This window comes from Pelodiscus sinensis, chromosome 3 (genome assembly GCF_049634645.1).
Source record: "Pelodiscus sinensis isolate JC-2024 chromosome 3, ASM4963464v1, whole genome shotgun sequence".
NCBI classification, from domain to species: domain Eukaryota; kingdom Metazoa; phylum Chordata; order Testudines; family Trionychidae; genus Pelodiscus; species Pelodiscus sinensis.
Window position 1 is genome coordinate 104,703,555 of NC_134713.1, and position 26,912 is coordinate 104,730,466.

A 26,912-nucleotide genomic window follows, 5' to 3' on the forward strand; every position below is an offset into this window, starting at 1 on the left:
CTCGGGGACCCGATGGCGATACAGGCTTATGGGCAAAAGGGGACGCACTGGTGTTGGGGGCTTAGAGACAGCAGTACAGACTAATGGGCACGCATTTCCGTAATAGTGTTGGGGGCTCAGTCAGCATTACTGCTTCACGGGCATGATGGTTTTTGGGGACTCTCACGGAGCAATAAAGCCTAGTGCGCACAAGGGGGCACAATAGTGCTGGAACCTGAAACCGCAATACAGCATAATGGGTGCAACGGTGTTAGGTGATGAGAGCCAGCAAAGCATCCGAATACCCACGAGGGGGCAAAATGCTGTTAGGGGTTCAGACAGCAATACAGACTATGGGACACTGGAGGGGGGCGAAATGGTGCTGGGGCCTCAGTGGTAGCAATGCTGTCTAATGGGCACACGAGGGGCAGTGTTTTTAGGTGCTCAGAGACAGCAATACTGTCTAATGGGCACAAGGGGGCGCAATGGTATTAGTTGATCAGAGACCGCAATACAGCCACATAGGCAGAAGAGGGCGTAATGGTGGTGTGACCACAGAGACAGCAATACAGGAAAATGTGCACAAGAGGGCGCAATGGTGGTAGGTGATCAGAGCGAGCAATACCGTCTAATGGGCACAAGGGGGGAGTAATGGTGTTGGGGGCTGAGACACAGCAATACAATGTCATGAGCACGAGGGGGCGCATTAGTGTTACGTGGTCAGACAGCAATGGAGGCTGATTCACGCTGGGGGGGGGGCTGCAATAGTGCTGCGGGCTCAGTGATAGCAATACAGACTAATGGGCACAAGGGGGCGCAATGGTGTTAGCTGATCAGAGACAGTAATGCAACCTCATGGGCAGAAGAGGGCGTAATGGTGTTCTGGGCACGAACAGATAAGTAATAGGGGGCGGAATGCTGTTGCGGGCTGAGAGAGACCAATACAGCCTCATGGGCACAAGGGGGCGCAGGGGTGTTGGGGAGGCTCAGACGGCAATACTGTCTAATGGGCACAAGAGGGTGCAATGGTGTTAGCTGACCAGAGAGCAATACCGCCTAATGGGGCGCAATGCTTCTGGAGACAGCAATACGTTCTAATGGACACAAGGGGGCGCAATGGTCTTAGGTGACCGGAGAGAGCAATACAGCCTCATGGGTAGAAGAGGGCGTAATGGTGTTGGGGGCTCTGAGGCAGCAATACAGGCTAATAGGCACTAGGGGTTGCGAGCTGCGAGAGACCAATACGTCCTAGTACTAGCCACAAGGGGGCAAAATGCTGTTAGGGGCTCAGAGACAGCAATACAGACTAACGGGCACGAGGGAGGAGGCGAAATGGTGCTGCGGGCTCAGTGATAGCAATACAGAGACAGCAATACTGTCTAATGGGCACAAGAGGGTGCAGTGTTTTTAGGTGCTCAGAGAGCAATACTTTCTCATTGGCACAAGGGGGAGTAATGGTGTTGGTGGCTGAGAAACAGCAACACTGTGTAACGGGCGCTAGGGGGCGAAATGGTGTTGGGGAGGCTCAGAGACAGCAAAAGAAGGACATGAGCACAAGGGGGCGCCGTAGTGTTATGCGGTCAGACGGCAGTGGAGGCTGATACACACGGAGGGCTGCAAGAGTGCTGCGGGCTCAGTGATAGCAATACAGACTAACGGGCACGGGGGGAGCGAAATGGTGCTGGAGGCTCAGTGAGAGCAATACAGACTAATAGGCGCTAGGGGGCGCATTGGCGTTGCGGGCCGAGGGACAGCAATACAGTCTAAAGGGCACAAGGGGGCGGAATTCTCTTAGGTGCTCAGAGACAGCAATACAGACTAATAGGCACTAGGGGGCGCGTTGGCGTTGCGGGCCGAGGGACAGCAATACAGGCTAACGGCCACAAGGGGGCGCAATTGCCTTAGGTGCGCAGAGACAGCAATACAGGCTAATGGCCACAAGGGGGCGCAATTGCCTTAGGTGCTCAGACACAGCAATACAGGCTAATGGCCACAAGGGGGCGCAATTGTCTAAGGTGCGCAGAGACAGCAATACAGACTAATAGGCACGAGGGGGCGCGATGGAGTTCCGGACCGAGGGACAGCAATACAGGCTAACGGCCACAAGGGGGCGCAATTGCCTTAGGTGCTCAGAGACAGCAATACAGACTAATAGGCACGAGGGGGCGCGATGGAGTTCCGGACCGAGGGACAGCAATACAGGCTAACGGCCACAAGGGGACGCAATTGCCTTAGGTGCGCAGAGACAGCAATACAGGCTAATGGCCACAAGGGGGCGCAATTGCCTTAGGTGCTCAGAGACAGCAATACAGGCTAATGGCCACAAGGGGGCGCAATTGTCTAAGGTGCGCAGAGACAGCAATACAGACTAATAGGCACTAGGGGGCGCGATGGAGTTCCGGACCGAGGGACAGCAATACAGGCTAACGGCCACAAGGGGGCGCAATTGCCTTAGGTGCGCAGAGACAGCAATACAGGATAATGGCCACAAGGGGGCGCAATTGCCTTAGGTGCGCAGAGACAGCAATACAGGATAATGGCCACAAGGGGGCGCAATTGCCTTAGGTGCTCAGAGACAGCAATACAGACTAATAGGCACAAGGGGGCGCGTTGGCGTTGCGGGCCGAGGGACAGCAATACAGGCTAATGGCCACAAGGGGGCGCAATTGCCTTAGGTGCGCAGAGACAGCAATACAGGATAATGGCCACAAGGGGGCGCAATTGCCTTAGGTGCTCAGAGACAGCAATACAGGATAATGGGCACAAGGGGGCGCGTTGGCGTTGCGGGCCGAGGGACAGCAATACAGGCTAATGGCCACAAGGGGGCGCAATTGCCTTAGGTGCTCAGAGACAGCAATACAGGATAATGGCCACAAGGGGGCGCAATTGCCTTAGGTGCTCAGAGACAGCAATACAGGATAATGGGCACAAGGGGGCGCGTTGGCGTTGCGGGCGGAGGGACAGCAATACAGGCTAACGGCCACAAGGGGGCGCAATTGCCTTAGGTGCGCAGAGACAGCAATACAGGATAATGGCCACAAGGGGGCGCAATTGCCTTAGGTGCTCAGAGACAGCAATACAGGATAATGGCCACAAGGGGGCGCAATTGCCTTAGGTGCTCAGAGACAGCAATACAGGATAATGGCCACAAGGGGGCGCAATTGCCTTAGGTGCTCAGAGACAGCAATACAGGATAATGGGCACAAGGGGGCGCAATTGCCTTAGGTGCTCAGAGACAGCAATACAGACTAACGGGTAGGGGGGGGCGAAATGGTGCTGGGGGCTCAGTGATAGCAATACAGACTAATAGGCACTAGGGGGCGGATTGGCGTTGCGGGCTGAGGGACAGCAATACAGTCTAAAGGGCACAAGGGGGCGGAATTGTCTTAGTGGCTCAGAGACAGCAATACAGACTAATAGGCACTAGGGGGCGCAATCGTGTTGCGCGCCGAGAAAGACCAATACAGCCTCATGGGCACAAGAGGGCGCAATGGTGTTGGGGGCTCAGAGACAGCAATCCAGGCTGCCCGACACTCACTGAGGGGTGTAGAATAGTGATAGAAATGTAGCCGTGTTAGTCTGGGGTAGCTGAAGCAAAACGCAGGACAATGTAGCACTTTAAAGACTAACAAGATGGTTTATTAGATGATGAGCTTTCGCGGGCCAGACCCACTTCCTCAGAGGTCTGGCCCACGAAAGCTCATCACCTAATAAACCATCTTGATAGTCTTTAAAGTGCTACATTGTCCTGCATTTTGCTAAGGGGTGTAGAGAGGTGAAAATGGGTTAAGAGGTGTCTATACAGCTAGCACTAAGGGAACGAGCGGCAGGAGTGTGAAATGGAGGCGGAACGGTCCGTGGCTCTGAAACACTCTGACATTTGAGGGCCAAGGCTGTGGCCGTTGGCGAGGGAGTTTGTGGAAGAGAAGCCCGGTGGCATGCCATGCCATGTCCTGGCACTAGGGCTCAATGGCAGGCCTTGCACCGGTAGTTTTCTGCTGTATTTAATGCCGCCTGGCCGTGTGTGACCAAGGGCGGAATTTTGGGCGGGTAGGGGAGGCAGCAGCCGTGCGCTCCGGGAGGCGGCTTGCTCTTCATCCCGTACCCGCACGCTACGGGAGCGAGGGGAACGTAAGCAAGGAACGCAAGTGCTATCCCCTCGCTCCCTTAGCGTCTGGGCACGGGAGGAAAAGCAACCTGCGTCCGTCCCGCCCGCCCGAAATTCCACCCTTGGCTAAATCCCTTAGCTAAATGACCATAAAAAAACCCAGGGACAAACGGCTTTCAGTGACACCGATGTAACTGCTCCAAATCAGAGGAGCTAGTTCAGATTCACACCAGTGTCTGAGGACAAAAAGTCAAGTTGAAAGGACTCCTGCGCTTTGATACGAGAGAACTGGCTCTTCCCTGCAGAGGAAGGCGTGGCTAGGGCACGAGACCTTCACGTGACCGAGAGAGGCGCGAGCAAAGGAGCCAATCAAAGAGAGGCGTCTGAAAGCAGCCAATCAGAGCCTCGCCGGGACATATAAAAGGAGCTGCAGCAGAGGTGAGCGCTATTTGCCGGTGGGGACTCCGAAGGTGAGGCTGGCGTCTGTGATGAGACTTGAGCGCTGCCGTTTTCGTTCCGCTGCTTCGTGAGTATTCCCCTCCCGTTGGGCCTGGAGTCTCCCCTTCGGCTGGGACCCTGCCCTGCATCCCTCACCCGCTCGGCCTAAAAACCCGTGCGCCTGGGGCCTGACTCTGCCTTGGGTGCCGTCCCACATGGGGGCGGCCGGGCCCGCGGCGTCCGGCCGCTTTTCCCCGGGGGCTGCGGGGCGGCCGGGCCCGCGGCGTCCGGCCGCTTTTCCCCGGGGGCTGCGGGGCGGCCGGGCCCGCGGCGTCCGGCCGCTTTTCCCCGGGGGCTGCGGGGCGGCCGGGCCCGCGGCGTCCGGCCGCTTTTCCCCGGGGGCTGCGGGGCGGCCGGGCCCGCGGCGTCCGGCCGCTTTTCCCCGGGGGCTGCGGGGCGGCCGGGCCCGCGGCGTCCGGCCGCCTTTCCCCGGGGGCTGCGGGGCGGCCGGGCCCGCGGCGTCCGGCCGCCTTTCCCCGGGGGCTGCGGGGCGGCCGGGCCCGCGGCGTCCGGCCGCCTTTCCCCGGGGGCTGCGGGGCGGCCGGGCCCGCGGCGTCGGGCCGCCTTTCCCCGGGGGCTGCGGGGCGGCCGGGCCCGCGGCGTCGGGCCGCCTTTCCCCGGGGGCTGCGGGGCGGCCGGGCCCGCGGCGTCGGGCCGCCTTTCCCCGGGGGCTGCGGGGCGGCCGGGCCCGCGGCGTCGGGCCGCCTTTCCCCGGGGGCTGCGGGGCGGCCGGGCCCGCGGCGTCGGGCCGCCTTTCCCCGGGGGCTGCGGGGCGGCCGGGCCCGCGGCGTCGGGCCGCCTTTCCCCGGGGGCTGCGGGGCCTCCTGAGCGCAAGGGTCGGAGGTGAGGGCGGATCCTATGTACGTTGCTCTTCACGGTACTGCTCTCTCTCTCTCTCTGTCCCCTCAGGGTGCTAGGTCCGGCGCTCATTGACTGGCGGGAGTGGAGCGGGGACTTTGCAACTGTACTACATTACAGCTAGGAAGCTCTGGACTTTAGTTTAAGGGGTGGTTGCTGTGCTTAGGGGGCACTAGGAGCAGCAACGTGCACTACGGGAGACTTCCCCTCTTTCGCTCTGTGCTGACTATTAACCAGGGTGGCCACCTCTTTTTTCCTCCTTCCTGCCCCACAATATCACTCTCTGCCTCTGTCTAGTGTGTGTTAGGCAACCTAACATTTTCTCCTTGACTCTCTGCTTGCTGACCTGTGCCTGGTATATTAGAAGTGTATGTCTCTCCTCATCCTCTCGCCTTTATCTCTATGCCTCATCTGTTGTATTCAGGAGACTTTGTTCAGTTTAGCTGCCGCTTCCTGCCTATGGAAGCTCTCCTGTCCCTTTGTGCAATCTACCTGCTCCTCCTTCTCCCTTCCGCTCTTGGCTCTCTTCCACCCTAGTGCCCTGTGAAAACTATAACAGCTCTTTTTCCCCCCTTTCACCTCTGCTGGCTTCGTTTCCCCATTAGCTTTATAAGTGCCCCTTTGTCTTCAGTCATTTGCCCCTACTGCCCATTGTGTAGCAAAGCCTTCCATTTCTCCATCTGGTGCCCCTAAAGCCTGTTCCTCGGGATAGCCACCCTTCCTCCCACTCCTGCCTCGGGGGGCGTCCATGAGGCGCATTACCGTCCTTTTCTCCACTTTCCTTTCAGCTGTACTTAGTCCTGGTGTTGAGGTAGTTTGAGCCCCTGTCTCCTCTCAGTTTTTAATGGCCCTTGTGGGCTATAGTTGCCTCTGCTCCCCTTTCACTGTCTGCTGTCCTTCCTGCCCTTTTTGCAAGAGAGCTGCCCCTTTCTTGCCCCCCGTAGCGGCTATGAAATAAGGGCGTCCTTTTCCCGCTTGTTCTTCATTATTGAGCCTATCCTCCCTCGGTCCCCTTTCATCCTCTGCGTGCCCTGGTGGGCGTTAAAATATGGGTTTTGCCTCCTTCTCGCCTCCTCAGTCCGCTGCCCCTACAGCCCGTTGACTCTGAGGAGGGGACAGGGCAGCTTTACTGCATAAGGACGCCCCCTATGGCGTGGAGAGGGTAAACGGGGGTGAGGGGCGGGTCCCTGCACAGACACACTAGAAGGGGTAATGTAGTAAGGAGGGCTCTTTGCCCTCTTGAGCACTCTGCTGCCCCTAGCGTCCATTAGGTTGTAAAAGGAGGGCGTGGGGGGAAGGAACAATGGCCCTCAGCCCCTGTGCTGCCCCCTAGTGGCCGTTGGGAGGTAGAACATGTCTTCCCTCCCTCTTTTGCCATTTGTGAGGGTTGGTTATGGAGGCTAGGCGCCCCTGTTTTCTGCCCTGAGTTGTGCCTCTTAGCCTTTCGATCTGCCTTTCCCGCCTTTTGGCCCTCTTCTCCCTTTCCTCCTCCTCTCCCTGTTGTCCTAGTGCCCGTTGTACTTGGACTGCTTTCGTTCCCCTTCTCTCCTCCCCATTGTGCGTTACCTCCCCCTTCCTCAGTCTACCTGTAGTGTTGTTTTGTGGTATAGAAGTATCTACGCTCTGTGCTGGCTATTAACCGGGGTGGCCGCCTTTCCCTCTCTCCCACCATTTCACTCTCCATCTGCCTACTGCATGTTAGGTAATCTAGGCCTCCTCTCCTGTGCTTCAAAAGTTACGTGTGTCTTCTTCTCCTCCTCCCCCCCCCCCTTTCTATGCCTCCTCTGTTGTGTTCAGGAGACTTGGTTTAGTTCAGCCACCACTTTATTCCTGCTTTGAATTCTCTGCTGCCTCTCGTATTGCTTAGACTGTATAAGCGGTCCACCTCCGTCTCCTGCTGCTTCCCCCCAGTGGCCAATGTGAAGAATAGCCTTCTGGGGCTCTGCTCCCCATTGTGTCGGTTATGCAGGATAGGCACGCTTGTTCCTTCCCCTTCTTTTCTGCCCTCAGTGGTGCTCTTTAAGCTTTTTCTACCATCTTAGCCCAAGTGCTTATTGCGCAGTGTAGCTGACGCTTTTAATTTTACCGCTTGTGCCTAGTGTAATTGTGCTTAGTGTCCCCTTGCCCATATACCTTATAGCAGTGGTCTCCAACCTTTTTACACCCGAGATCGCTTTTTAAATCTCCAAACAGGCGAAGATCTACCAGCCTGCCCCTTCTTTGAAGCCCCGCCCTCTCTATTCCCCTCCTGTCCATCACTTGCTATCCCCAGCCCTTACTTACAGACTCTGATAAACAGTTTATTTTTAAATTATGCGATGTTTAAAATTAAAATCATGTGTTTATAGTTATGAAATAAATGTTTTTTATTCATGCTATTTAAATCTAAAATGAAGCATTTATAATTATACATTTTGTGGGGACAGAGTTCTGCGGCGGGGGGCAGGGAAGAGGACAGGGTTCTGCAGCAGGGGACAGAGTGCCAGTGGGGAAAGGTTTCTGCAGCTGGGGACAGGGTGTCAGTGGGGACAGGAATAGAGACAGATTTCTGTAGCTGGGAACAGGGGAGTGGGAACAGAATTCTGTGGCTGGGGAGCGGGGTGCCAGTGGAGGCAGAGAGTCCCCTGCTTCTGCCTCCTCTCAGGATTCCACCCCAGAGGGAAAGCAGCGTGTGCCTGCCCCGGGGCTGAACTCCTCTCTTCTCCCCCCCCCCCCCCGCCCGCCCGTGCAGGGAAACCCAGTGCGTGCCTGCCCCGGGGCTGACTCACCCCTCCTGTGTGGTGCAGGGAGCCAATGCTCCCTCCCGCAGTACACCCGGCAGAGCAGCTAGCGCTACTTCGGGAATCGCTGGAAGTGGTGCTAAGCTGCAGGACTTCTGTCCATCCCTGGGAAGCCTACACTACCTCCATTTTCACTTTAGGTAGGTAGTGGGGCTTCTCGGGGGTGGGAGGGAAATGGGGGCGGGGCGGACAGGATGCCTCGCTATCGACTGGTCGTGGCCTCACGATTGACCAGTCGATCACGATCGACCTGTTGGTGACCACAGCCTTATAGTGATTTTGTCTGTTTTAAGCTAGTTTTTTTCCTTCATCAGACTTCCTCTAATTGGTCAACATGATGCCTGATGATGGAATTGGCACACAAGCGCTGTGGATGAGAACAAAAGAATTACGGTAAGGCTTCCCTTTCCCTAGTGTTACCATTCCTTCCATGTGTGCTCTTTAGCAGGTATAAATGCCCCTTGAACATGAAAGCATCTGCTACCTATAGCTTCTGTGGCTGACAATATACGCACCCTTTCCTCTCCTTTGATTCTCTTACCCTATTTTCCATTGTGGAATATAACGGCTTCTTTCCCATTATGTGTTTTTGTTGGTCCTCACGCTCTTCCTCAGTGTAGCTGCCGCTTATTTGATTGACGGTCCTCTGCTGTTTGCTCCCCTTAGGAAGAATAAAGATCCCTTACCCACTTTTCTCTTGAAACCTCCTAGTCCCCATTACTTGTACTCAGATTTGCTACCCTTTCCCTCCTTTTCTCTCCCTGGTGTGTTCCGTATTCAATGTTAGGCAGATGATCCTTTCCCTCTCGGCTAATCCCTCATACCCCTCAATGGAGCCAATACCCCCTTCTCACCTTCTATACTTTGATCTGAGCTAGGGCGCATACCTTCCATTTAGATTCCCGCTATGACCTTTTAGGCCATTGAACTCACCCATAAATCCCTCCTGGGTCCTCGCCTGTCGGGCGCTTGCTTGCCTGTTTGGCTCGTCGCGGCTGTCTGTATTGCCCTTTCTTCAGCATGGCCTCCCCTAATTCCCCTGGGACCTTCTGCCTCCTGCAGTGGGTTTTACGCAGTAGAGCTGCCCTTTTTCCCCCCCTCAGTGTCAACGGGCAGTAGGGGCCGCGGACTGGGAGGGGGGGGGGAAAGGGCAGCTCTACTGCACGAGACCCAGTGTGGGATAGAGAAGGCGAAAGGGGAGTTTAGGGGCCAGGTGTGCTGCCTGACGGGGCAATAGAGGCGGCGGCAGTGTCCCATATTGCCTGACGGCCACTAGGCGCAGCAGTCTAGAGAGGGAGCCGCTTGGCGCCCCTTCGTCCCTTTTCTTGTCCCAGTCCCCTTTTGGGCTTCCCCACGCCCCTGTCCTCTGCTGCTCCGAGTGCCCGTTACGCCGTACAGGCTCCCCTTTGCCCGCTTCCCGTCTCGGCTCCAAGCTGGTGTTCCTTGGGCGGGGCCCGGGCCTCCTCTTGGCTGCCCTGCATCCATGCTCCTCCTAAGGGGTTGCTGTACGGTGTCGGTGCCCTTCCCTCTCCTGAGTCTCCTTAATGCTTCCTCCTTTCATACGGTAGAGCTGCCCCTTAGACGCTCTCTCCCTCTTCAGCACTGCTGCCTCGTTTTCCCCTGTGTGCATTATAGCTGCCCGAGTGGGCCTTGGTCTCTAGTGCCCCTTGTACAGGTGTGGGCCGTTTGGTCGCCGTCTGCTGCCCCTCTCCTGCTCTCCTCCCGCTATGGCCCTTTAGGCCGCTGACCTCACTCGTCCATCCCTCCTGGGTCCTCGCCTGTCCCCCCGCTGTTTGGGAGGCGATCCGCCGGGCCTCGCTGGCCCTTCCCCCCCCCACTCGCTTCTGCCGCGCCCTAGTGGCCATTCTAAGGTATAGCGCTCCCCCTTCTCCTAGTCTCCTCCTAGTCAGGTGCCGCGTAGGTAAGAGACGGCCCTTTTCTCTTTGACACGCTTCTTCTGTCTGCAGTGCCCACGAGCTCCTAGAGCTGCACTGTCCCTGATTTTCAGCGTCTGTGGCCACCAGGGCAGCGTGTAGCACGCACTCCTTTTAGTCCTTTTCTGCCCCTTCCCTCTCTCCTTCCGCTCTGGCCCCAAGTGCCCAGCACATAGGTGGGCCTCCTTGCCCCCTTAGCCGCACAAACACCTCCTCTCCTCCCGCTATGTCCTTTTACGCCCTGGACCTCACCGGTGCCTCCTTGAGCCTCGGCTCTTCCTAGCATCTTGTGAGGCCGAGGAAGTGTCCTCTGCTGAGCCCTGGTGACCTTTCTGCAGTTTAACCTCCCCCGCTTTTTCCTATTGCGCGCCTCCCTCCCCCGGGCCGGTGCCCGTGATGCGGGTCGGACGCTTGCTTGCCCGTTTGGCTCGTCCCGGCTGTCTGTATTGCCCCTTCTTCAGCATGGCCGCCCCTAATTCCCCTGGGACCTTCTGCCTCCTGCAGTGGGTTTTACACGGTAGAGCTGCCCTTTTTCCCCTCCTCAGAGTCAACGGGCAGTAGGGGCAGCGGACTGGGAGGGGGGGGAAAAAGGGCAGATCTACTGCACGAGACCCAGTGTGGGATAGAGAAGGCGAAAGGGGAGTTTAAGGGCCAGGTGTGCTGCCTGACGGGGCAATAGAGGCGGCGGCAGTGTCCCATATTGCCTGACGGCCACTAGGCGCAGCAGTCTAGAGAGGGAGCCGCTTGGCGCCCCTTCGTCCCTTTTCTTGTCCCAGTCCCCTTTTGGGCTTCCCCACGCCCCTGTCCTCTGCTGCTCCGAGTGCCCGTTACGCCGTACAGGCTCCCCTTTGCCCGCTTCCCGTCTCGGCTCCAAGCTGGTGTTCCTTGGGCGGGGCCCGGGCCTCCTCTTGGCTGCCCTGCATCCATGCTCCTCCTAAGGGGTTGCTGTACGGTGTCGGTGCCCTTCCCTCTCCTGAGTCTCCTTAATGCTTCCTCCTTTCATACGGTAGAGCTGCCCCTTAGACGCTCTCTCCCTCTTCAGCACTGCTGCCTCGTTTTCCCCTGTGTGCATTATAGCTGCCCGAGTGGGCCTTGGTCTCTAGTGCCCCTTGTACAGGTGTGGGCCGTTTGGTCGCCGTCTGCTGCCCCTCTCCTGCTCTCCTCCCGCTATGGCCCTTTAGGCCGTTGACCTCACTCGTCCATCCCTCCTGGGTCCTCGCCTGTCCCCCCGCTGTTTGGGAGGCGATCCGCCGGGCCTCTCTGGCCCTTCCCCCCGCCCACTCCTGCCGCGCCCTAGTGGCCATTCTAAGGTATAGCGCTCCCCCTTCTCCTAGTCTCCTCCTAGTCAAGGTGCCTTTTGGTAACTGGGTTTGGTTCTTTAAAGGATTTGAAACTACAGACAGAGGAATACTCTTTTTAGGGTCAAACAAAGACTTTTTTATTTTTTCTATTTAAATCAATTTACTATTCTTGATTTTTTTTAAGACAATATAATATACAAAGAAAAAGTAAAAAAAAATAGTACAGTTTAAAAAAAGCAAGAAATAAAAACTTCTCTTCCAGAGATGCCCTCCTGATTTACTTTTAAACAATTTATGGAGTTAACAAATATATAATATTTATGTTAAGAAAGATAGAAGCATTGCTTAGGTTCAGGAGATATTCTTTTGTTTATGTTTTTTCTGTCTTTGTGTTTTTCGTTGGAACTCACCACTGGTGTTCGTTCTTTTTTGGAGTTTATTTGTTCCCCTTTCGGAGCTTATGTACGGCAGCGAGATTCAGCGCCGGGGAGGGAGCTTTGGTTGATCAGACTTAGGATTTTGGATTCGCAACCCGTCCACTCTTGGTCTGTTTCAGCTAACTTTATATATCTTGTTTGGGTATTTTGGTACTCCTCCACTCGCTTGACAATTGCTGACATTAGATTTTTGTTGTCTTATTCTGGTTTTACAAAAACTTTCGTCTGCTCCTTTTGGGGTAATTAGCACTTTTGTTGCATACCTCTGTCTGAGTTATTTACTTCTTTAAAAGCGGCGGGGTTATTGTTGGTCATCTAATCAAATTTTGTTTTCATTTTTATCTCCTGTATCTCAGAATGCTGACTTGCTTTGACACTTACAATTAAACTAGTGCTCATTTGACATATTCTGGGTAGGCTTTAACACATCCTTTTGAGTCAAATGAGACACTTTAATTACAATAACTTTATTTCCCTCTGTGCTTGTGGATTTGCTATTTGCTCGTTTTCTATTTGTTTTATTTTCATAAATTTTATAGTTTGTTTTTGGGAAAATTTTTTACACATATAGAATATTCTTATTACAATTATTAATATTATTATTGTACAAATAATCTAAAACTCTTTTTTTGATATCAACATGGATAAAAAGTTTTAAACACTTGCTTTTTGTCATCTTGTACTTTTTATACTTAATTGTTTTATCTAAATTATGTAATACGTTTACTATTGTTATGGGTGATTCGTTTACGTGTTTTACAGTTTGATTCTTGATTGCTAGCTTAATACATTTTCTAACTTTTAACAAAATGTTCTAATTTCGTTTCTTTACGTCTAGATTTATAACTTCTATTTTTTGTAAGTTTAGTTTTTGTATTGTGAAATGCTCTACTGGTAATATTACTTGGGTGTCTTGGAAAGTTTGTTTTGTTATGGCTTTCATTTCTTTTGTTAAAAATCGGATCTACGACACTATATTTTGTTCAGTAGTCTTATTGCTTTTTTTAGTGCAGTTGTAACTCATTTGTGTTAAGTTTTATAGTTTGTTTACATTACGAAAAGGTACGGTGACATTCATTTTAACTGGTATAACATAACATTTATTATGCATTATTTTTTTGCTTAACAATTGCTAAATTGAGTCACTACAGTGACAAACAATTAAATGGGTTTGGTTAGAGCTTATGTATTCTTTACATTTATTTGGTAACTAATTAATTTTACTCGTTAATGTGGACACAACTTTTTGTCTATTAAACAATGCTGGTTTACACATCTTGAACTTTTCTGAACTATTACATTAATGCTTAGGTGTAGAAACTATTCTTTTTCTTTATACTTCACTTGTTTCTTTATATCTTTCTTGTTGGTATAATTATTGCTTCTTATCTTATATTAATTCTATGGGATGTTATTTCATGACTGATTTGTGCTGTATCTGGTATTTTGACGAATGGTGCTTTTTTACTTATCCCTCTCTCATCTTTCTTAATTTTTTGCAATAATTTTTTTCTAAAACTACTACTACTACTACTACTACTGTACAAACTTATGCAATTTAGATTATTTAAATACATAGATATATTTTTACTTTATTCTTGTTTTATCGGCATTTGTATTAGATATGTTTACAGCTGTATTTACTTAATGTAATAATTTTGCCGTTTCAGCTTTTTCATGGTGACTATTATTTTTCTACTTAATGAATTAATTGCTAACAAATCTGGTTTTACATCCTCCTCCCATTGCTTTAATAATTTTTTTGGTTGCTTATATATCTTCTTTTCTTTTTTCGTGACTTTCATGTTGTGCAATTTATACTATGTTCTATTCTTTCTTTCTTTTTTATATGCTGGTTGCAATCTTATTATTACTCTTCCTGTTTTTGTTGGTTGTAAATTTGAGGGGGGTATTACAACTGTTAATGTTGGAAGGGTTGCATTACTATCTGATGTAGCTAAGGCTGTGGTTCCAGATAGTGGAATTGTTAACAAATGTGGTTTGGATCTATGGGTTGTGTGTTTCTGTTGGGTTGCTAATATTAAGCTATACGCCATATAATGGTGTTATGCTAAAGCTAAATAAACTTTGGTTTGGGGCTTGTATGCTTATCATTGTATGGGGGGGAGAGGGGGGAGTGTGCGCTTTCATATGATTTGTTTACTTAATTGTTCATGTTAGCTTTAATACTATACAAGCGGGACATATTCTAACTGGTATCATTTTGTTGAATTATAACTAGAGTTTGATTTACAGGCAGTCCCCGGGTTACGTACAAGATGGGGACTGTAGGTTTGTTCTTAAGTTGAATTTGTATGTAAGTCGGAACTGGTACATACTGTAGGGGGAAACTCTAGCCAAACATTTCTCCAGAGCTCAGTTTTATTCTCCCACACCTCACTTCCCTCAGTCCTTTATTCTCAAGCTGAGGTGTCTGCTGAGAAAAGCCGCTCCGCGTCTCCCTGGTCCGCTGGGGGGAAGCAGCGAGTGCGGGGTTGCCTCACCCCGTTTGTAAGTAGGGATCCGATGTAAGTCGGATCCATGTAACCCGGGGACTGCCTGTACTTCTTCTTTCCTAGTGGGGGTGGTATAGTTTATTTTACACACTTGCCACTGGGCTGGTTTGTTAGCTAATTTAGTTTGGGTGGTGGTGGTGTTTTTGACTTGGGTCTAGTTTTGTTGTAATGGATCATACTTACTATTTAAGCTGGTCTATCTTGCACTGTTAACGTGATTTTTAGTGATGATGAACAACTTGTAATATATAATCTTGTGGAACTGTTAATTTCATTCTTTACTACTTAGCTAATTATGGTGTGCTAATCTTTTTCTTGTTTTTGTTGTGATTACATAGGTGAATGGTAACTTTTTTGGTCTTTCTAATGCTACTCTTTTCTCTTTATTTTTCGTTGGCTATACAATCTATATTTTTTCTCTTTGCTTTATAGGAGGGCTTTTTTTAGTTTGGTTGCTGCTTGGGTTTTATATCTGGCTGTCGGCTTGTATGTTCATTTACATTTAATAAAACTGTATCTAATACTAGGTGTTAACCTTTAAAGGTGCTATTTTTAGTTGCTGTTTTAAGGTATCAGTTTTCTTTTCTGCTACTTTGTTGGATTGAGGATGGTATGGGAAATTTAAATGCTATGTTATGCCTTTTTCTATGGACTATTGTTCTAATTTTTTACTTCTAAATGGTGGGCTTCTATCTGATTGTATTATTTGTGGGCGTCTTTAAGCTGCTATTATTTTTTCTAAGGCTTTTAGTATGTGTTTTGCTTTTGGTTTTTTAAAAAGGAATTACTATAGTACTCTGATTTCTTAACTCTACCACAACTACTCGCTTTGGGTATTGTTTAGCACTCGGTAATGGTCTTATTATAAATCTGTTTGCTAATGGTTTCCTGGTTTATGATATTCTGGGTTATATGCTTTATTAGGCATATTTTAGCTGATTTATACGTTTAGTATTGTGACAAATTTTACAGGCTTTTATGTATTTTTTCATGTTCTTTTATTTTAATTCTTGATTCTCTTCCTGTATATTGCTTTATCTATTCTCTTTCTTTTTGTGTCTTCAAAGTGGCTTGTGTATTCATGTAAGTATTTTATGAATGGATTTACTTCTTCTTTTTCTTTGTTTTTTTCTACTAACACTTTAAATTCTTGCAATTCTTGATCTAGTTGTTTGTGGTTAGTGTTGTATCTTTCTTTATGGCTAGGGATATGTTTTACTGATGTACCACTTACGTGATTTCTGATGATGGTCTATATTTCTCTCCACCCTGCATGTGTTTCAATGTCTGTGTTCTTTTTTAACAGTCTTTTTATACCATACATACTATCTATGCTTAATTTTTATGGTGACTTTCTTGTGTATGTTGTAATCTTATTCTAACTTTTTCTACTTCTGCTTCTTTTCTTTTAACACAATAAAGAACTTGTTTTCACATTTGGTACAGTAATATCTTGCTTTTGTTTTTCCCCCTTTCATGCTTTTATCTGTTAATATCTAGGGTGTTTCTGTTATTCTTGGTGTAGCTTTTGGGGCTTTAGGGCATTACATTTTTTCTTAGTTTAACATTTGACTAACTAGCTCGCTATAATACAGTTTTTCTTAAGTATTTGTCTGGCTTTCAAAGTTTGGTGGTATTATTTTTATGGTAAGCTATGCTAAAGCTGACACTTTTGGAGTGTGTAAAGTAAGACTTACACTTGTCATTTAAAAAAGTACTTATCTTTTATTTTATTAAACTTATAATAGTTTTCTATATTCACTATAATGTTTTGGGGGTTTGTTAAATTGCAAAATCAATTTATCTACTTTTTCTTGTTTTTCTCTTTGTGTTACCCACTCTTCATTCTAGTTAATTTGTAATTCTCTTGGGGGTTTCTTAGGGTCTTACTTTTTTAATAGAGTGGGGTGTTACAAATTTTGGTTTAATTCTATTAAGGCTGCTTGGGCTTTTTCATTGTAGATAATTAAATCTTTCTTTCTTTCTTTTTAATAATTTCAATAAGGGTTTTATTTTATGTCTTAACTGTTGAATACTTGCTTCATTATAATTTACTAGGCTTAAAACTTCTTGTAGCTGTTTGTGGGTTTTCGGAGGGTTATTTAACTACTTACTTACACCATTGGGGTAAGTTGTACTTATTGTTTTATTTTCTATCACTTGAATTCTTAGAAGGGAGTATTTACTTTGGGCTATAGTTACTTTTCTTTCGTTTATTTGCTATCTTTGAGTGGTTAAGTGTTCTATAGCTTCTTGTGTCTTGTCTCTTCTTAAAAGGTCATCTACATAGTATACTATTCGGGGATCTTGTTCTTAACTTTGTTGACTAAGGGTATACTTTATGGCATCTGTTGCTAATGTGCTGGTGAATTTTTATAACCTTGGGGGTAATGCGTTCCACCTATAGTATTTTCTTCTAATTGAAAAATTTAAGGTTCTTTTTTATAGGTATACTATAAAACATATCGTTTAAATCTATTAGTGCTCTTTATTTTAATTCTTCTTTTTCTTTTAAATATTGTTCTATAGTTGGTTTGTTTTAGGGGGGGTGGTGGTAAAGGCAACTGGTTGTATTGCTTCATTTATTTTTCTATAATCTCTTTTCTCTTTTTTTTTGGTATTCTTTATGCTGGACTTTTATATTGGGTGTGTAATACTTGTTTAATTTATTAGTAACTCTTTTAATGACTGATTAATGGGTTCTTTTCTTTCTGCTTTTGTTGGTATACTATTCACCTTTTGTGACATGTAATTTTTCATTGGATATTTGTATTGATAATACTGTTTTTAAATTCTGTCGTATTGTTGGATTCTGTATTATTATATTTATGCTTAGTATATTCTTTTCTTTTAGTACTACTGTGGTTTTTGTTACATTCTGTTTTTGTTTTACTTTTATTACTTCTGGTTGATACATTTTATCTTCATTTAGTCTTGACGTTCATATTTTACGTTTTCTTTTTTAATGTGGTACTTTTGCTTCATTTATTATGGTTATTTGGGCTTTTGTATCTAATAACTATTTAAATTGTTCATAATTCTTGGTGTTCTAATTTAATACTTCAGCACTTATATAAATTCTATTATCTTTTTTTCTTGGATTGTTTCGGGGCTTCTGCTACTCGTTTTTTGATTTAGAGAATTTTTGTCTATTCCTGCTATCTTTTTTTTTCTATTGCTGCTTGTTTCTGTTCTTGGGGCGTTATCTTGTTAAAATCTGGTTTACTGTATCTATTTCTTAACAGAAAACTAAATATGGCTTTTTCTTCTGTGTTTGGGTCTTTCCCCTTCTTCGGGGTTTGGAAATTTTCGCACGTTTTACGCGTGTCTCTCGGGGGATCGTATGTTGGTGCTGAGGTATGTTTGCGTACTACTTTTAAATCATTTATAGTTTCTAATATTCCCCAAACACTAGTCTTTGTTAGGGCTGTTGGCTACAATTTTAGGCTTTGGTTTCTTTCGTTCTCTTCTACTCTTTGCTATACTGTTTGTGGTGTTACTTTGTCTTCTTGTTATCTGACCTGGATCTTGTATATATTTAAATTGGTGAGGATCAGCTCTCTGTGCTGCTGTTAACTGTTTTTGGCTTTTTTCAACTAGTGCTAAAGTACACGGACCCCTTTAGTTGGATCTCATTTGTCGGCAGTTAAATATTTTCTTTTCTTTTTTTTAGCATATTTTATAAGGTCTTCTAGTACTTGTTAGTTGTTTGACTTGGCAATTTTAATATTTCTGGGCTACTTCTATTTCGGTACGGATCTGTCGCGTATCGGCTGTTCTTTCTAATATGTTTTGCAGTTTTTTCTAATTTGTTTCTTTAGATGGGGTTTTTTGTGTTACGTCTGGTAATAGTATTTTGCAATCTTTTAACTTTTATTTTGCTAGATCATTATTAGCTATTAAACATCTTAACTTTGAACATGTTACATGTAGGGTTATAGGTATGATTTTTTTCCCCTATTGCTAGAAGTGCTCTTATTTTGAGCATGTTTTTCTTCCCTTTCATCTTTATTACGATAGAACTAGTGGTTGAGAGGTTTTATACCTTCTGTTTTGTTTAACTTATCAAAAGGGCATCTTCTGCTCTTGTCAAATCCTGTTCGTGACGCCATTTTGGTAACTGGGTTTGGTTCTTTAAAGGATTTGAAACTACAGACAGAGGAATACTTTTTTTTTTTTTAGGGTCAAACAGATTTTTTCTATTTACTTTATAATTAATTTTCTATTGAAATCAATTTACTATTTTTGATTTTTTAAGACCATATAATATACAAAGAAAGTAGAAAAATAGTACAGTTAAAAAAAAAAAAAAAAAAAAAAAAAACCCCAAGAAATACTAACTTCTCTTACAGATATACACGCCTGATTTACTTTTAAACAATTTATGGAGTTAACAAATATATAATCTTTATGTTAAGAAAGATAGAAGCTTTGCTTAGATTCAGGAGATATTCTTTTCTTTGTTTTTTCTTTCCTTAGATTTTTTGTTGCAACTTACGACTGGTGTTCGTTCTTTTTTTAGAGTTTATTTGTTCCCCTTTCGGAGCTTATGTACGGCAGCGAGATTCAGCGCCAAAGAGGGAGCTTTAGTTGATTAAATTTAGTTTTTTAGATTCGCAACCCGTCCACTCTTAGTCTGTTTCAGCTAACTTGTTTTAGTATTTTTAGTACTCCTCCACTCGCTTGACAATTGCTGACATTAGATTTTTGTTGTCTTATTCTGCTTTTACAAAAACTTTCGTCTGCTCCTTTTGAGGTAATTAGCACATTTGTTGCATACTGCTGTCTGAGTTACTTACTCGTTTAAAAGCGGCGGGGTTATTGTTGGTCATCTAATCAAATTTTGTTTTCATTTTTATCTCCTGTATCTCACAATGCTGCCTCTCTTTGACAGTTACAATTAAACTAGTGCTCATTTGACATATTCCAAGTAAGCTTCAACACATCCTTTTCACAGTAGGCAAAAGAGACGGCCCTTTTCTCTTTGACACGCTTCTTCTGTCTGCAGTGCCCGCGAGCTCCTAGAGCTGCCCTGTCCCTGCTTTTCAGCGTCTGTGTCCACCAGGGCAGCATAGCACGCACTCCTTTTAGTCCTTTTCTGCCCCGGGTGCCCCTTCGCACTCTCTCCTTCCGCTCTGGCCCCAAGTGCCCAGCATATAGGTGGGCCTCTTTGCCCCCTTAGCCGCATAAACACCTCCTCTCCTCCCGCTATGGCCTTTTAGGCCCTGGACCTCACCCGTCCCTCCTTGAGCCTCGGCTCTCCCTAGCGTCTTGTGAGGCCGAGGAAGTGTCCTCTGCTGAGCCCTGGTGACCATTCCGCAGTTTGGCCTCCCCTTTTTCCTATTGCGCGCCCCCCCCCCCCCCCCCCTCCGGGGCCGGTACCCGTGATGCGGGTCGGGCGCTTGCTTGCCCGCTCGGCTCGTCCCGGCTGTCTGTATTGCCCCCTTCTTCAGCGTGGCCGCCCCTAATTCCCCTGGGACCTTCTGCCTCCTGCAGTGGCCTTTACGCGGTAGAGCTGCCCTTTTTCCCCTCCTCAGAGTCAACGGGCAGTAGGGGCCGCGGACTGGGAGGGGGGGGGGAAAGGGCAGCTCTACTGCACGAGACCCAGTGTGGGATAGAGAAGGCGAAAGGGGAGTTTAGGGGCCAGGTGTGCTGCATGACGGGGCAATAGAGGCGGCGGCGGCGGCGGCAGTGTCCGTGTTGCCTGACGGCCACTAGGGAGCCGCTTGGCGCCCTCTAGTCCCTTTTCTGGACCCAGTCCCCTTTTGGCTTCCCCATGCCCCTGTCCTCTGCTGCTCCGAGTGCCCGTTACGCCGTACAGGCTCCCCTTTGCCCGCTTCCCTTCTCGGCTCCAAGCTGCTGTTCCTTGGGCGTGGCCCGGGCCTCCTCTTGGCTGCCCTGCATCCATGCTCCTCCTAAGGGGTGCTGTACGGTGTCGGTGCCCTTCCCTCTCCTGAGTCTCCTTAATGCTTCCTCCTTTCATACGGTAGGGCTGCCCCTTAGACACTCTCTCCCTCTTCAGTACTGCTGCCTGGCTTTCCCCTCAGGCCCTGTGTGCATTATAGCTGCCCGCGTGGGCCTTGCCTGTCGCCTTGGCCCCTAGTGCCCGTTGTACAGGTGTGGCCGTTGGGTTGCCCTCTGCTGCCCCTTAGGCTGGGCAGCGGCCCCTTTCCTGCTCTCCTCCCGCTATGGCCCTTTAGACCGTTGACCTCACCCGTCCATCCCTCCTGGCTCCTCGCCTGTCCCCGCTGTTTGGGAGGCGAACCACCGGGCCTCGCTGGCCCTTCCCCCCCACTCGCTTCTGCCGCGCCCTAGTGGCCATTCTAAGGTATAGCGCCCCCCTTCTCCCGTGTCCCCTTTCTCCCAGTTGCCACCAGGGCAGGATAGCACGCACTCCTTTTAGTACTTTTCTTACCTAGGTGCCCGTTCCCTCTCTCCTTCCACTCTGGCCCCTAGTGCCCGGCATAGAGGTCTGCTTAGTAGGCAGCAGGGTAGCACCATCATGCCATTTTTGAAGGGTTTTTTTTTTTGGTCTCTCGTGCTCTTTTCCCCTGTACTTTTCTTCCTTCCTTTTCTCCCTACTCTAATGGGTCATGATAGTGTGTCAGGTGCCCTTCCTTCTCCTCAGTCTCCTAAGGGTTAAGTTCTTAGCACATGTTTTCAGCCCAGTGCCCCATTACTAGATTTTAAAGGGAGCAGCCAGATAACTGCTGCGTCCACAGGGGGTTGTGTACGTAGGAGCCGATGTGAGGTGTGAAATGAAAGCTTATGTTCTAATGATTCTGTGTGTGTGGTTCATGTACTTTTATGATGTCTATATGTTGAATTATGGATATGGACTTTGTGCTGATACTGGCCTGAAGTGCCTTTTTATAGGGACGGATGTCCAGTCAATGACTCTGGTAATTAGCAATGGCTCTCAAGGTGCCCAATACACACTTGCAGAATGTGTCTGGGACCGTCAAGCCAGCCAATATCATAGCTTGTGACATGAGACTAAGGGATAGGTCACTTGGCCATGTCACCTGCTCCAGCTTGGAAGATACCAGGGGAGAATATAAAACGCCATGAGGTGGACTGCATCTTGCCTTCAAATCTGCTACTGATTCCAGATGCAGCCTTGCCAGGAACAGCGAGACTGGAAGACTTGTTGGCCCATCCTGACATAGGATGTAAACCAGAGACTTTTAAGATAGCAGTTTGTGACATGTCTGCCTGGAGCCTGCATTGAGAATTTGGTGATTCAATGCATGTAATGTATTCTCCTTAACCACCTTACTCTCGTGCTTTTCTTTCTTTTATTAATAAACCTTTAGGTTTTAGATTCTGAAGGATTGGCTCAGCGTGATCTTGTGGGTAAGATCCGAAGTATAAACTGACCGGGGATTTGTGGATGGTTCTTTGGGACTGGAAAGACCTGTTTGGGGTAGGTGAGATTTGGTTCTATCACCCCCTCACCTGTGTGCAGACTTGGGGCTGATTGTGGCGCACGGAGAGTTGGGGTGTCAGAGGGGTTTTGCTCTTGAGGTTTCCTGCTGTGGTTGGATTGGCAGCTGAAGTGCTCTGCCTGACTGGTATATGACCTGTTTGCAAATAGTCTCCAGTCTGGGGCTGTAATGAGCCGCCCTGGGTTTTGAGCAATTCGCCCTCAGTGGATGCCCTCAGCAGTGCCCAGACCCGGCCTGGTCCATCACGCCCATTGAGTATTTTAGGAACCGCTTTATCCTCTGCAGTCTAGTCCCAAATGTGACCGTTTGCATTCCGTAATAGGTCTTAAGTAATGTTGCCATTGGCTTTTGCTTGTTGCCTGAGGAGGAGACAAAGGCCGTATGTTCCTTCAGAATACCCAGTGTAACACGTGAAAGCAAGGCCAGTTTTTTAAGTCTGTCTTCATATAGGTACTGTTGTATAGATTTTCTGCCTTGTTGTTTGTCTGCACTCTTTCTAGTTTGTGATCGTCTTCAATGAAACGTAGTTCCAGAAACTGGATGCCATATTGAAATGGACGCCTGATTGCTGAGGACTGGAATAGAAGAATTATGGTAAGTCTCCCACTATTCACTGCGTACGTCTTCTGCCATTAGTGCTTTTTAGGAGATATAGCTGCCCCCTTCTGCTACTCCCGGTTCCCCGATAAAAGATATAACCTCCTCTTTTCCCTATTGATTGTAATGTGTCCTAATGCCAACAGGAGCTGGAGCTGTCCCCCTACTCCTTGTGCCCGTTTTTGAATATGGCCTCTCCCTCTCTCTTTTCATTGTGGGATCCTTCCTCTTCAGTAGGAAGCCTTGCCATCTAACATTTCGCTGTTGGTTCTGTTTCCACATACACACACACACACACACACACACACACACACACAGCTGTTCTGGACTTAGCATCTTGACTCACAAAGGTACTTAGACACAAACTCAGGAGTTGAAGTGTGAATCTGAATTCAGGTGTCTAAATTCCAGTTTTACTCTGCCACTGAACCTTATAGGCACCTAAGTTGACTTGGCGCCTGAGCTTTCAGAGTAGATGTTCCCCGCAAGCCTATCTTTCTGATTCCTCACAGATGATAGATCACCTCACTAGCACTCCAGATGCCTATTGCCCATCAAAACCCCAATGGAAAACAGGAGTTCACCTGCCAATTGCACATGTGGGGGCCCATCTGAAAAGTTGGTTCCTAGGCCGTTTTGCATTCATAATCTGGGCAGCGAAGACTGTATCACCATCGGCTTTACAAGCCAGGGGTCAGTGCTCTCCCCAAACTGAGAGTTTAAGGTTCAGTTCTCCCCTTTGCCTGGTTCTCAGGCTAGTGTCATTCTGAGGCGGTGTCTACACTAAAATTAAGTTCAATGGCTGTGGACATACCCAGTCACTGTGTCGGTGCAGTACATCCTCACTAGCAGTGCTAGCATTGATGCAGAGCGCAGTGCACCGTGTGACAAAGGACATTTGTCCCAGGTTTTGTCACCGTGCCTGTGACCTGCACAGCACAGGCAGATACATGACCCTGGTCGCCCTGGCAACCACAATCCAAGGGCCCTCACCAGCCTTGTTAATGTTAGTGAGTGTGATATGTTCTTACTGTTTTCCTTTAATCCTAGATAATGGGCCCAGGACCCAAGGATCATCACGCCAGCTTGAGGCGGCATCGTCCTCCTGTATACGCATCATAACTTTTTTAGACAAAAGTTGCCATTGAATTGTCTGGCTTTTTTTGTTTGGTTTACTTAGCTTGTTAGGAATAACTACCTGTATTACTGATAAGAAGTTTAATTGGCGATGGGCGGAGTTGCTGTGTAACCTTCATAGTAGATTGGCTTATGTGCTCATTTGGTCTTGCTGCTAGAACCTATGGAATTGCTTGCCCTCCGTCCGCCGCGCACCCTCCTCCCCGATATAATGTATTGTAATGTTTTGCTTAACCAGTGTGTTCCAGCTTAACCCCTGGTTCTCGCTCGACCAGTGCTGTGTGTAATAAATCCTCCGACTTGTTTTCACCACATCCAGAGTGTTGAGACCTTATTCCTAACAAGTAGCTACATCTACTTGAGCTGTGCCGGAAAGGTGCCCTCGAGCCCAGATCCCACACTCCTGCACCCTCCTTCCTGCCCAGACTCCATATGTACACTCCAACTCCTGCCCAGACCCTCCACACTCCTGCAACGGTCCCTATTTCCAGATTCTGCAGCCCCATCCCGCTCCTGCACCCTTCTTCCTGCCCATAACCCTGCACCACCACACTCTAGCACCCTCTCACGCCCAGACCCCACACCTTCCCCCCCCCCCCCCCCAGCCTGCTCCTGAACCCTCTCTCCTGCCCGCATTCTATGTTCCTGGCTCGCGCCCCCTCCCCCCCGCCAGACCTTGCTCTGGCAGCACACGGAGCCCCCCTCATTTTTGATCCCATCTTAGACACTAGCAGGGCCCCACAACTTCCACTAGCCCCAGCCTAAGGCAGACTTTTGAAAAACATGGTCAAAAAGTATTGCTTGTTTGCCATTGATATCGGGGTGGGAGTAAACTGCATCATGAGAGGTCTAAGGCAGGTTCCAATAACCCCTGTGACAATGTGCAAGTCTCATAAGGTTTTGCAAGTCTTTCCTACAATTGCTTGCAGCTAGGGTGTGTGGCTGGCTGGGGGGGGGGGGAAGAAGAAGTCATGTTCCCACCAAGATTTTTCCATCCCTGAGCAGAGTGAGTTTTGTCTTGTGTGCCAATATTGAGGTCACATGTGCTTGTTCAGACCTGTGCCACCCTCCTCATTAATGTATATCTTAGTATATATTTTAAATTGTTATATAAGCAGGAATACTCCAACAAGGGATAGTTAAAAATGGGGGGGGGGGGGGGGGGAGAGGGGGCTAAAGTTGTTGAGCAAGAAAAAGGACACCAAGAGTTAAATTAAAAAAAAAAAATATTAAAAAAGTATGGCCCCTTTAAGAAATGCTTTTGAGGCTTTTTGGCCCTAACAGGTTGCTTGTCTTCCTGTGCTGGGACAGGACAGCTCCCCTGTGGAACCAGGTAAGCCCCTGGGGTTTTTGTCTCCTGGCCAGAAAATACCAGACACTTTAGGTATTTTAAAATACCTAAGTCCGGTGTTGTCTGATTTTTTTGCCAGACGGGTGAAAATACCAGGTGGTCAGGTTCAATACCAGACACCTGGCAACCCTACACCATTTCGCCAACACCACCCCCATCTGAGCCCTGCCGCCATCCTGACCTTGCTCCTCTGCCCAGCAGCTTCCTGCTATGGGCTCCTGTGTGGGATACACTTGCCTTCTCCGTTGGAGCTTTCCCAGCGGCGTGGGGTCCATGCGGCCTGACCTGTGTGCAGCTAGGCAGCCACCATGGGGCTCTGGCACCAGCTCCAGCCTTGGAGAAGTGCTGAAGCTGGGGCAGGGCCGCATGATGGGAAACTGCCCTGTATGCCAAGTCCGGAGCTCAGGTGGTGGCTTGGCTGTTCCTGGGGCTGCAGTGTTGTTTTTAGCAGTTCAAATTAATCAGGATGCTATAGTTCCTGTCTCCTGGCCCCGCTTAAAGCCGCAGGCACCCTGACTAAGCCTTGTGGCAGGAAGCAATACAGCCTAATAGACACACAGGGGTGCAAGGGTGTTGAGGCTGTCATGTTACTGGATTTTAAGGGGATCAGACAGGTCACTGCTGCATCCATGGGGGGGGGGGGGGGGGAGACGGACGGGACGGGACGTGTTTGCCCCCAAAGCCTGTACAAAGGGGGCCCAATGAGGTGTCAAATTAAAGTTTATGTTCTATTAATTCTGTATGTTCATTTACTTGTATGATATCTGTATGTGGAATTTTAAATATGTATTCTGTGCTTCTACTGGAAGATTGTCTGAGACAGATCAAAGGCCCAGGAAAGTTCAGTCAGTAACCATGCTAATTAGCAAGGCTCTCAGAGAGGCCAATACACGCGTGAAGAATGTGTCTGGGACCTGCAAACCAGCCAATAGCATGACTGCTGACTTGGAACACAAGGATAGGTCACTGAGCCATGTGACCTGCTCCAGCTTTGAAGACACCAGGGATGGATATAAAAGGCACGCTCCATCTTCCCTTGAATTCCGCCCCGATCTCCGATGCAGCCTTGTGAGGAATACTGAACCGGGAAGAATCTTTCACCCATAGGATGTACACCGGAGACTTTTAAGATAGCAGTTAGCAGAGATGTTACAAAGAGCCTGCACCGAGAACTCAGTGATTCGGCGCATGTAATGTATCCTCCTTAACAACCTTGCACTCATGCTTTTTTCTTTTAATAATAAACTTTTAGATTCTAAAGGATTGGCTCAGCGTGATCTTGTGGACAAGATCCAAAGAGCAACTGACTGGGAATTTGTGGCTGGTTCTTTGGGACAGGAAAAAGGGGTTCTATAATCCCTCACCTGGGTGTTAAGCCTGGGGCTGATTGTGGCATAGAGAGAGCTGGAGTGCATGAGCCGTTTTTCTCATGAGGCTTCCCGCTGGTGGGATTGGCAGCTGAAGCGCTGGGTGTTCAAGGGTTTGTGGCCTATTTGGGAAGGGTCTCCAGCCAGGGACTGTAAGGAGCCCTGAGGATCTGGCCCGGTCTAGAACAGGCTCAGAGTCAGCAATACAGGCTCATGAGCGCTAGGGGACCTAATGGTGTTGCGTGCTGACAGCAATACAGGCTAATGGTGTAAGGGGCTCAGATAGCAATACAGCCGACTAGGCACAAAGGTATTGGAGGCTGACACGGCAATACAACCTAAGGAGCACTCGGGGACCCGATGGCGATACAGGCTTATGGGCAAAAGGGGACGCACTGGTGTTGGGGGCTTAGAGACAGCAGTACAGACTAATGGGCACGCATTTCCGTAATAGTGTTGGGGGCTCAGTCAGCATTACTGCTTCACGGGCATGATGGTTTTTGGGGACTCTCACGGAGCAATAAAGCCTAGTGCGCACAAGGGGGCACAATAGTGCTGGAACCTGAAACCGCAATACAGCATAATGGGTGCAACGGTGTTA

The 26,912-nt window shown here is 48.4% G+C and overlaps 1 long non-coding RNA gene across 1 annotated transcript; it reads left to right on the plus strand.

Annotated features, from left to right (window-relative positions):
• The first annotated feature begins 4,474 nt into the window (after positions 1–4,474).
• On the plus strand, positions 4,475–26,203 carry LOC142827909 (uncharacterized). The gene is made up of 5 exons (XR_012902712.1): positions 4,475–4,613; positions 8,538–8,616; positions 21,728–21,837; positions 22,360–22,453; positions 23,507–26,203. It is a non-coding gene; the product is annotated as an uncharacterized LOC142827909 (long non-coding RNA).
• The last annotated feature ends 709 nt before the right edge of the window (positions 26,204–26,912 follow it).